Raw genomic sequence first — 11476 nt, 5'->3', positions numbered from 1 at the left:
ATACATACATATATATATATATATATATATATATATATATATATATATATATATATATACATATACATATATATACATATACACACACATATACATACATATATATATATATATATATATATACATATATACATATGCACACACATATACATATATATATTTATTTATATATATATATATATATACATACATATATATATATATATATATATATATATACATACATATATATATATATATATATATATATATGTTTATATATATATATATATATGTAGGTGTGGGAAAAAATCACAAGACTACTTCATCTCTACAGATCTGTTTCATGAGGGGTTCCCTCAATCATCAGGAGATATATATATATGTACATATATATATATAAATATGTGTGTGTGTGTATATGTTAGGTCAGGAAAAAAACATGGCTATAGGGATGAAATAGACACTGTGTTTTTTCTTTCTTTTTTTCATATATTCCGCTCTATTACGATATTGAGCACTGTATAATGGATAAACTACAGTACCCTCGACTATATATATATATATATATATATATATATATATATATATATATATATATATACATATATATATATATATATATATATATGTGGCTTCACGGTGGCAGAGGGGTTAGTGCGTCTGCCTCACAATACGAAGGTCCTGCAGTCCTGGGTTCAAATCCAGTCTCGGGATCTTTCTGTGTGGAGTTTGCATGTTCTCCCCGTGAATGCGTGGGTTCCCTCCGGGTACTCCGGCTTCCTCCCACTTCCAAAGACATGCACCTGGGGATAGGTTGATTGGCAACACTAAATTGGCCCTAGTGTGTGAATGTGAGTGTGAATGTTGTCTGTCTATCTGTGTTGGCCCTGCGATGAGGTGGCGACTTGTCCAGGGTGTACCCTGCCTTCCGCCCGATTGTAGCTGAGATAGGCGCCAGCGCCCCCCGCGACCCCAAAAGGGAATAAGCGGTAGAAAATGGATGGATGGATATATATATATGTATATACTATATGAATTTATTTTTCAATAAATACAATTCATTATTTATTACTAATATTTATTAATAAAAACATAAAACATTTTGAACCTGTTATATGTGTTTGATAAAAATACAAACATTTTTAATGCATTTACTGCGGAGTCCCTTCTTTCATTATGAAAATAATATAAGTTGATGTATTACCTCATTCTGATGACTTGCATTGATTGGAATCAGACAGGATTGACAGCAGAGTTAATAACTGCCACAACTTCAAATGTACATTGTGGAGGGGGGAAAAAAAAGGAAAGTTGTAAGTTTTAGCTTCTTCTGGCTTCCATACTTGTTTTCATACCCTTTACAAGAAACACATTGGAGGCTTGTGTGTGCTAGTTTTCAGAGATCCTTATTTTGTTAGCACAAGCATGATGAAGCAACACTTTTATTGTGAAGACAGGAACTCTGCGGTTGGTCTTTGCGAGAGAGTCTGTAGAATTAACAAATGTGCAGCCAGCGCCATCTGACAGGACGGATCCTCCAATCAAGTTACAAAAGTCATGTCATAGTAAAAAATTTGATGATCACTCATTTTTAGGTCTATTTTTTTTCCTGCCTGGCTGTCGATCGACGGACACACTCTGCGCGATCGACCGATAGCTCCCAATCTACGTAAAGGCCACCCCTGGTTTAGGGAATATGTCTTCACATTTGCAGGGCTGTGTTAATTTTAGGGGTGACTCAGAATAGTCGACAATCAACTTTACAGTCGGGTCATCAGATAGTCCGTGGGAGGAAGGCAAGTTGAATAGCTGAGGCTCCTCCATACAATGAATGTGTTGGGGGGGGTCTATGCCCGCGGTTGGCCCTGGTGCGACACACCCTAAATTGGAAGCGGCTGGACTCGGACTATTTTGTGGGTAATTGGATATTCTTGTGTTAAGATTTTTCTCCCAAAATACATCTTTTCTTGTATTTTCCCCCCATGTGATATGACTGATTCTCATAATTGTATGACTTAATTAATTTGAATAATTTCAAATCAAATTAAATCAAGCTTTATTTATGAAGCACTTTTCATACATAAAAGAAATGCAACGCAAAGTGATTTACAAAGTTAAAAACAATACCCCGGTGACCTATACCCCCCTTATCACATACATACGCACGGACACAAATACCCAACACAAACACACACACAACAAACACACATTTGCAACTATACGGACCAATGATTGCATGTCTGAGTACAGAGGAGACATGTGAGTAAACACTATCACAGGAGCCATCTGCACCTGGAGGTCATCAGACCATGGCCACCAGGACTCTGACACAAAAGCGCCCCCACCAGCACGGCCGATAACACCTGAGGCAGATGGCTCATCTGAGGAACGTTGGAAAATAAAAATACTAAAACTTGTAAAAAAGTAAGAACCACGTGTAAAGTCAAGTGATAAAATACAAGTAAGACATATGAAGATTAAAAAAAAAAAAAAAAGACTGCTAGTGAAAAAAGTACCATCAGAAATGACTGTAATTGTATACTTTAAAATCGTAACTAAAGACATTAAAACCAAGAATAAACCAAACGTGCTGGGAAAATAAAACTGTTGTTCGGTCACCATGACAAAATACAAGGCAAAAAAGAGCTGACAAAATAAAAGTAAGATTTTAGGTGGGAAAAAAATGCTAAAATCTATTGAAATTATCTGCCCATGCATATAATTCATTTTACCTAATACAACATACTAAATTGAGATTTGTTTATTTAGCAATCAATAGGACTTTTAAGATAAAAAATAATATTTTATTCTGAAAACAGGCATTATTCAACTTGCAAATTTTAAATTAGACATGAGATGTTACTAGATGTTGCAGAATATTTAAATAACGTTTTCTATGTGGGGAAAACCCAAACACTTATCTGACCAGTTATTTTCTCAATTTTAACATGTTTAAACTACAACAAACTAAATACATTATTCATGCTAAAATCGGGATTCTGATACAAGGTCAATGATAAAAAAATATGTAAACAGCTCTTAAAACTAAGGACATTTCTAGAAATAATAAATTCTAAAGTAAAAGTACATTTTAGGTGGGAAAAAAAATGCTAAAATCTAGTGAAATTATCTGCCCATGCATCTAGTTTATTTTACTTAATAATACATGCTAAATTGAGAGTTGTTTATTTAGCAATTAATAGGACTTTTAAGATATAAAATAATATTTTATTCTGAAAACAAGCATTATTCAACTTGCAAATTTTAAATTAGACATGAGATGTTATTAGATGTTGCAGAATATGTAAATAACGTTTTCTATTTGGGGAAAACCAAAATCACTTATTTGAACAGTTATTTTCTCAATTTTAACATGTGTAAACTACAACAAACTAAATAAAATTGTTCATGCTAAAAATAGGATTCTGATATAAGGTCAATGACAAAAAAATAAGTAAACAGCTCTTAAAACTAGGGACATTTCTAGAAATAATAAATTGTAAAGTAAAAGTAGATTTTAGGTGGAAAAAAAATGCTAAAATTTAGTGAAATTATCTGCCCATGCATCAAATTAATTTTACCTAATACAACATACTAAATTGAGATTTGTTTATTTATCAATCAATAGCACTTTTAAGATAAAAAATAATGTTTTATTCTGAAAACAGGCATTATTCAACTTGCAAATTTTAAATTAGACATGAGATGTTACTAGATGTTGCAGAATATTTAAATAACGTTTTCTATGTGGGGAAAACCCAAACACTTATCTGACCGGTTATTTTCTCAATTTTAACATGTTTAAACTACAACAAACTAAATAAAATTATTCATGCTAAAATCGGGATTCTGATATAAGGTCAATGACAAAAAATATGTAAACAGCTCTTAAAACTAAGGACATTTCTAGAAATATTACATTCTAAAGTAAAAGTACAATTTAGGTGGAAAAAAAATGCTAAAATCTAGTGACATTATCTGCCCATGCATCTAGTTTATTTTACTTAATAATACACCCTAAATTGAGATTTGTTTATTTACCAATTAATAGGAATTTTAAGATAAAAAATAATATTTTATCCTGAAAACAAGCATTATTCAACTTGCAATTTTTAAATTAGACATCAGATGTTATTAGATGTTGCAGAATATTTAAATAACGTTTTCTATTTGGGGAAAACCAAAATCACTTATTTGAACAGTTATTTTCTCAATTGTAACATGTTTAAACTACAACAAACTAAATAAAATTATTCATGCTAAAATCGGGATTCTGATGTAAGGTCTATGACAAAAAAATAAGTAAACAGCTCTTAAAACTAGGGACATTTCTAGAAATAATAAATTGTAAAGTAAAAGTAGATTTTAGGTGGGAAAAAAAGCTAAAATTTAGTAAAATTATCTGCACATGCATCTAGTTCATTTTACTTAATAATACATCCTAAATTGAGATTTGTTTATTTAGCAATTAATAGGACTTTTAAGATAAAAAATACTATTTTATCCTGAAAACAATCATTATTCAACTTGAATTTTTTAAATTAGACATCAAATGTTATTAGATGTTGCAGAATATTTAAATAACGTTTTCTATTTGGGGAAAACCAAAATCACTTTTTTGAACAGTTATTTTCTCAATTTTAACATGTTTAAACTACAACAAACTAAATAAAATTATTCATGCTAAAATCGGGATTCTGATATAAGGTCAATGATAAAAAATATGTAAACAGCTCTTAAAACTAAGGACATTTCTAGAAATAATAAATTCTAAAGTAAAAGTACATTTTAGGTGGAAAAAAAATGCTAAAATCTAGTGAAATTATCTGCCCATGCATCTAGTTTATTTTACTTAATAATACATGCTAAATTGAGATTTGTTTATTTAGCAATTAATAGGACTTTTAAGATAAAAAATAATATTTTATCCTGAAAACAAGCATTATTCAACTTGCAAATTTTAAATAAGACATGAGAAGTTATAAGATGTTGCAGAATATTTAAATAACGTTTTCCATTTGGGGAAAACCAAAATCACTTATTTGAACAGTTATTTTCTCAATTTTAACATGTTTAAACTACAACAAACTAAATAAAATTATTCATGCTAAAATCGGGATTCTGATATAAGGTCAATGACAAAAAAATAAGTAAACAGCTCTTAAAACTAGGGACATTTCTAGAAATAATAAATTGTAAAGTAAAAGTAGATTTTAGGTGGGAAAAAAAAGCTAAAATTTAGTGAAATTATTTGCACATGCATCTTGTTCATTTTACTTATTAATACATCCTAAATTGAGATTTGTTTATTTAGCAATTAATAGGACTTTTAAGATAAAAAATAATATTTTATTCTGAAAACAGGCATTATTCAACTTGCAAATTTTAAATTAGACATCAGATGTTATTAGATGTTGCAGAATATGTAAATAACGTTTTCTACGTGGGGAAAACCAAAACACTTATCTGACCGGTTATTTTCTCAATTTTAACATGTTTAAACTACAACAAACTAAATAAAATTATTCATGCTAAAATCGGGATTCTGATATAAGGTCAATGATAAAAAATATGTAAACAGCTCTTAAAACTAAGGACATTTCTAAAAATAATAAATTCTAAAGTAAAAGTACATTTTAGGTGGAAAAAAATGCTAAAATCTAGTGAAATTATCTGCCCGTGCATCTAGTTTATTTTACTTAATAATACATGCTAAATTGAGATTTGTTTATTTAGCAATTAATAGGACTTTTAAGATAAAAATAATAATTTATTCTGAAAACAGGCATTATTCAACTTGCAAATTTTAAATTAGACATCAGATGTTATTAGATGTTGCAGAATATGTAAATAACGTTTTCTATGTGGGGAAAACCAAAACACTTATCTGACCGGTTATTTTCTCAATTTTAACATGTTTAAACTACAACAAACTAAATAAAATTATTCATGCTAAAATCGGGATTTTTATACAAGGTCACTGATAAAAAATATGTAAACAGCTCTTAAAACTAAGGACATTTCTAGAAATAATAAATTCTAAAGTAAAAGTACATTTTAGGTGGAAAAAAATGCTAAAATCTAGTGAAATTATCTGCCCGTGCATCTAGTTTATTTTACTTAATAATACATGCTAAATTGAGATTTGCTTATTTAGCAATTAATAGGACTTTTAAGATAAAAAATAATATTTTATTCTGGAAACAAGCATTATTCAACTTGCAAATTTTAAATTAGACATGAGATGTTATTAGATGTTGCAGAATATGTAAATAACGTTTTCTAAGTGGGGAAAACCAAAATCACTTATTTGAACAGTTATTTTCTCAATTTTAACATGTTTAAACTACAACAAACTAAATAAAATTATTCATGCTAAAATCGGGATTCTGATATAAGGCCAATGACCCAAAAATAAGTAAACAGCTCTTAAAACTAGGGACATTTCTAGAAATAATAAATTGTAAAGTAAAAGTAGATTTTAGGTGGAAAAAAAATGCTAAAATTTAGTGAAATTATCTGCACATGCATCTAGTTTATTTTACTTAATAATACATGCTAAATTGAGATTTGTTTATTTAGCAATTAATAAGACTTTTAAGATAAAAAATAATATTTTATCCTGAAAACAAGCATTATTCAACTTGCAATTTTTAAATTAGACATCAGATGTCATTTGATGTTGCAGAATATTTAAATAACATTTTCTATTTGGGGAAAACCAAAATCAATTATTTGATCAGTTATTTTCTCAATTTTAACATGTTTAAACTACAACAAACTAAATAAAATTGTTCATGCTAAAAATAAGATTCTGATATAAGGTCAATGACAAAAAAATAGGTAAACAGCTCTTAAAACTAGGTACATTTCTAGAAATAATAAATTGTAAAGTAAAAGTAGATTTTAGGTGGAAAAAAAATGCTAACATTTAGTGAAATTATCTGCCCATGCATCTAGTTTATTTTACTTAATAATACATGCTAAATTGAGATTTGTTTATTTAGCAATTAATAGGACTTTTAAGATAAAAAATAATATTTTATTCTGAAAACAGGCAGTATTCAACTTGCAAATTTTAAATTAGACATGAGATGTTATTAGATGTTGCAGAATATGTAAATAACGTTTTCTATTTGGGGAAAACCAAAATCACTTATTTGAACAGTTATTTTCTCAATTTTAACATGTTTAAACTACAACAAACTAAATAAAATTGTTCATGCTAAAAATAGGATTCTGATATAAGGTCAATGACAAAAAAATAAGTAAACAGCTCTTAAAACTAGAGACATTTCTAGAAATAATAAATTCTGGCATTTCACATAAATAAAGCAACAAATACATGTAAATGTTTTCTGGGACAGGTCCAAGCTGCCTGGGTGTCCAAAAAAAGCAAAAAAAAAAATAAAAAATACATTAACTCATATAAGAAATTCACCCTTCACAGCTCACGCCTCAGAATCATACACCTGTTTGGTTTCAGCGTGCCAGTTTTCCTCACTCGCTCTCTGCTCAGCCATGTGAACACAGCGCAGGTTGGCCACGGTGATGCCCTTAGGCCCCGCAATGTGTTCATAGCCCGGCTGGCTGGCTGAGTGGGTGGGCAGGGTGGGTGCATGCAAGGGAAGGAAAGAGGAGGGGGATTTAAATAAATAAAAGTCTGGCCTTTCTCTGGGTGAATAAGCAAAGAGCAAAGCGGAGTTTGCGAGTGGCACACATGCTGCCCTTTTGTTTTACCGAGCGAAAAGTCCATTCTCTCTTTGGTAAACACAAAGCTTAGAATGATGTCAAGCATATACTGGGTGCAAAATCATGTTTTTTTTTGTTTTGTTTTTTCTATAAAGTAATCATCTACAAAATGGCAAAAAGCACCTTGTAAATGTATGATGATTACAGTATATGTGACGGATTATTACACTAATAAGCCACATCGAAAGCACTAAATATAAACTACACTTGAGATCATTAGTCCAATTTTAAGTTTTCTGGTTACTAGTGTTGTTCTGATACCAATATTTTGGCACCGGTACTTTTCGAAATCCAGGGGACCACAAAAAATTGCATTATTGGCTTTATTTTAAGCAAAAAAATCTCAGGGTACATTAAACATATATTTCTTATTACAAGTTTTTGTAACGACTACGGGGCATCGTGATGCCGGTGGCGCTCTTCCAAGATGCAGATCGGGCTCGGACACAGCGTAAGGTAAGAAATAATGTTTTATTTGAACTAAAGAACTCTCAAATGTGTTGAAGGTATGCCAAGGGGTACGTGACTTTAAAAAAAATATATTTTAAAAATAGCAACAATTCAAAAATCCTTTTTAAATATATTTATTGAATAATACTTCCAACAAAATATGAATGTAAGTTCATAAACTGTGGAAAAAAAAATACAACAATGCAAAATTCAGTGTTGACAGCTAGATTTTTTTGTGGACATGTTCCATAAATATTGATGTTAAAGAATTCTTTTTTTGTGAAGAAATGTTTAGAATAAAGTTCATGAATCCAGATGGATCTCTATTACAATCCCCAAAGAGGGCACTTTAAGTTGATGATTACTTCTATGATTACATTCTTGTTTGGTGTGGGTTCACAGTGTGGCGCATATTTGTAACAGTCTTAGTCGGCGTGGCGCAGTGGGAGAGTTTGCCGTGCGCAACCCGAGTGTCCCTAGTTCAATCCCCACCTAGTACCAACCTCGTCACGTCCGTTGTGTCCTGAGCAAGACACTCCACCCTTGCTCCTGATGGGTGCTGGTTAGCGCCTTGCATGGCAGCTCCCTCCATCAGTGTGTGAATGTGTGTGTGAATGGGTAAATGTGGAAGTAGTGTCAAAGCGCTTTGAGTACCTTGAAGGTAGAAAAGCGCTATACAAGTACAACCCATTTATCATTTAACAGACTATCAACATAAAACTTGCACTAGCCATAAAAAGGCAAAACAAAAACTACTAGCATGGAAGCTAGAGGAGCAGAAGCGTAGCGCGGAAGCTAGCATGTACAAACTTAATCTGGTATGTTGGAGTCGTCACTAGTTGCGTACAACACAAATTTACGAAGCGAAAACGAGTCAACTGAAAGGGCAGGCTTAAATAAGGATGGTAATCGACAAACAGGTGTGAGTCCGGAAACAAGAAACAGGTGAAACAAATAAGCAACCATGGTGACAGAACAAACAAGGAAATGCACAAAACATATGATCTGGGTAGCGGATCATGACAGTTTTATCCTTAAATAAAATAGTGAACATACTAGACAACTTGTCTTTTATTAGTAAGTAAGCGAACAAAGGCTCCTAATTTAGCTGCTGACGTATGCAGTAACATATTATGTCATTTTCCATTCTTTATCAATGACAAGTGGTAGAAAAAGGTAATTATTAATATACTTGTTCAATTACTGTTAATATATGCTTACTTTCTCTTTTAAGATGTTCTATCTACACTTCTGTTAAAATGTAATAATCACTTATTCTTCTGTTTGATACTTTACATTAGTTTTGAGAAACACCACAAATGTGGGTATGAATCCGATACCACATCATTACAGTATCATACATTGGTCATATTCAAAGTGCTCCTGTGTCCAGGGACATATGTTTAAAAAGAAGATGTTGTGATGTTGTAACAGTTCGAGATGCTACCTCAGTAGAAGCATTTAAGTCTCACCTTAAAACTCATCTGTATACTCTAGCCTTTAAATAGACCTCCTTTTTAGACCAGTTGATCTGCCGCTTCTTTTCTTTCTCCTATGTCCCCCCCTCCCTTGTGGAGGGGGTCCGGTCCGATAACCATGGATGAAGTACTGGCTGTCCAGAGTCGAGACCCAGGATGGACCGCTCGTCGGGACCCAGGATGGACCGCTCGCCTGTATCGATTAGGGACATCTCTATGCTGCTGACCCGCCTCCGCTTGAGATGGTCTCCTGTGGACGGGACTCTCGCTGCTGTTTTGGATCCGCTTTGAACTGAACTCTCGCGTCTGTGTTGGAGCCACTATGGATTGAACTTTCACAGTATCATGTTGGACCCGCTCGACATCCATTGCTTTCGGTCCCCTAGAGGGGGGGGGGTTGCCCACATCTGAGGTCCTCTCCAAGGTTTCTCATAGTCAGCATTGTCACTGGCGTCCCACTGGATGTGAATTCTCCCTGCCCACTGGGTGTGAGTTTTCCTTGCCCTTTTGTGGGTTCTTCCGAGGATGTTGTAGTCGTAATGATTTGTACAGTCCTTTGAGACATTTGTGATTTGGGGCTATATAAATAAACATTCATTGATTGATTGATTGATGCAAAAAAATATCGAAATAATCATACTTTTCATTATAGTACCGAATATGATTCATTAGTATCGCGGTACTTTACTAATACCGGTATACCGTACAACCATACTGGTCACCGATTCTAAATATTGGCATCAGCTCTGGTAATTGAGATGTGATGTAACTGTTAAGCATACGACGGACTGGGCACAAGGATTGATGCATACAAATCATGACTACTAATCATTATAGAATATACACGTGTGTGCCTGCCTGCTTATGTGGGTGCATTTTGCACATTTAACTTACGGCATTATAACAGGGCTAATGTTAGCATAAGCGCAGCTAAACCATAAAAAAAACATTTTATATTTTACTGCAACATTTTTTTCTAGTTCAGGGTTCGGCAACCCAAAATGTTGAGAAAGCCATATTGGCTTATTAGTGATTCCTAGAGCCCAAAAAAAGTCTGCGGGCTATAGAGCGTTTTCCGTTCGGGCTCCAGTACTCTGGAATGCCCTCCCGGTAACAGTTCGAGATGCTACCTCAGTAGAAGCATTTAAGTCTCACCTTAAAACTCATCTGTATACTCTAGCCTTTAAATAGACGTCCTTTTTAGACCAGTTGATCTGCCGCTTCTTTTCTTTCTCCTATGTCCCCCCCTCCCTTGTGGAGGGGGTCCGGTCCGATGACCATGGATGAAGTACTGGCTGTCCAGAGTCGAGACCCAGGATGGACCGCTCGTCGGGACCCAGGCTGGACCGCTCGCCTGTATCGGTTGGGGACATCTCTACGCTGCTGATCCGCCTCCGCTTGAGATGGTTTCCTGTGGACGGGACTCTCGCTGCTGTCTTGGATCCGCTTGAACTGAACTCTCGCGGCTGTGTTGGAGCCACTATGGATTGAACTTTCACAGTATCATGTTAGACCCGCTCGACATCCATTGCTTTCGGTCCCCTAGAGAGGGGGGGGTTGCCCACATCTGAGGTCCTCTCCAAGGTTTCTCATAGTCAGCATTGTCACTGGCGTCCCACTGGATGTGAATTCTCCCTGCCCACTGGGTGTGAGTTTTCCTTGCCCTTTTGTGGGTTCTTCCGAGGATGTTGTAGTCGTAATGATTTGTGCAGTCCTTTGAGACATTTGTGATTTAGGGCTATATAAATAAACATTGATCGATTGATTGATTGACTAAAAATATAAAAACACATCCGTCTGGAGCTGCAGAATTA

The sequence above is a fragment of the Nerophis ophidion genome, linkage group LG07 (assembly GCF_033978795.1).
Source record: "Nerophis ophidion isolate RoL-2023_Sa linkage group LG07, RoL_Noph_v1.0, whole genome shotgun sequence".
In the NCBI taxonomy this organism is placed as follows: Eukaryota; Metazoa; Chordata; class Actinopteri; order Syngnathiformes; family Syngnathidae; genus Nerophis; species Nerophis ophidion.
This window is presented reverse-complemented; position numbering follows the sequence as displayed.